The 682-nt window shown below is 51.9% G+C and overlaps 1 long non-coding RNA gene across 2 annotated transcripts in view; it reads left to right on the top strand.

Annotated features, from left to right (window-relative positions):
* The first annotated feature begins 6 nt into the window (after positions 1-6).
* The window catches only part of LOC116068955, a 2,113-nt gene continuing 1,437 nt past the window's right edge, over positions 7-682 (top strand). The window contains exon 1 of one of the 2 annotated variants that reach the window (XR_004109770.1): positions 7-405. This is a non-coding gene — a long non-coding RNA (uncharacterized LOC116068955). Of the gene's footprint in view, positions 410-682 lie in introns of both variants that reach the window. The other variant, XR_004109771.1, reaches the window with a different exon arrangement.

Here is a 682-nt window from a genome sequence, read left to right as displayed (position 1 = left end):
TCGTCTCCAGGGAAACGCGGATGCTTTCGAGAGCTCATCTCAAATGCGGTTCCGGGTTTAGAGTTAAACGATTTCATCCCGGTTGCCTTCTGCCTGGTTAGAGACCTCGGGCTTATTCAGAAACTGCCGTCGGTCAGAGCTGTCACGTTTTGGTCCAGGCCTCTCGTGGTTCTGGGAGCACTTCCGGGAGAGTTGGACCGCGGCTCCTTTAAGATGCACTTGACTCAGAATTGCTGTTTTCCCAGGTGACCTCCTTGCTAGGCACTCCTAAATAGTGCTCTGGTTGGAAGATTCCCGAAGTCACTGCAGAACTGTTCAGCGCACCCCTGGCTAGGCGTTTCTGAGCAAGCAGCTGCTGGCGGACTTTCATCACTACGGTACTGCTGAGAAGAAGCGTGTGCCTGAGTAGGTACAGCTGATGCCTTTGAAAAGGGGCTAAAATGATGGATAATGGAGTTAGCGCCAGAGAAAGATGCTGAATTCCGTTTCAGAGGCAGATTTAAGGCATTGGGACCAGACACAAGTGGACTCTGCCGCCGTCAGCTGTGGCTGGGAACTGCTTGCCTAATAGCATAACTACTTTGTCCGCAGCAATTATCGCATTTATGGCTCCAACTCTGAACACACTTGCAGTCACAGGTGCCAGTGGGGCTTTCCTATTGGAAAGTAGGGCGTTCTGCAC

The sequence above is a fragment of the Mastomys coucha genome, unplaced genomic scaffold (genome assembly GCF_008632895.1).
Source record: "Mastomys coucha isolate ucsf_1 unplaced genomic scaffold, UCSF_Mcou_1 pScaffold22, whole genome shotgun sequence".
Taxonomy (NCBI): domain Eukaryota; kingdom Metazoa; phylum Chordata; class Mammalia; order Rodentia; family Muridae; genus Mastomys; species Mastomys coucha.
This window is presented reverse-complemented; position numbering and strand designations above follow the sequence as displayed.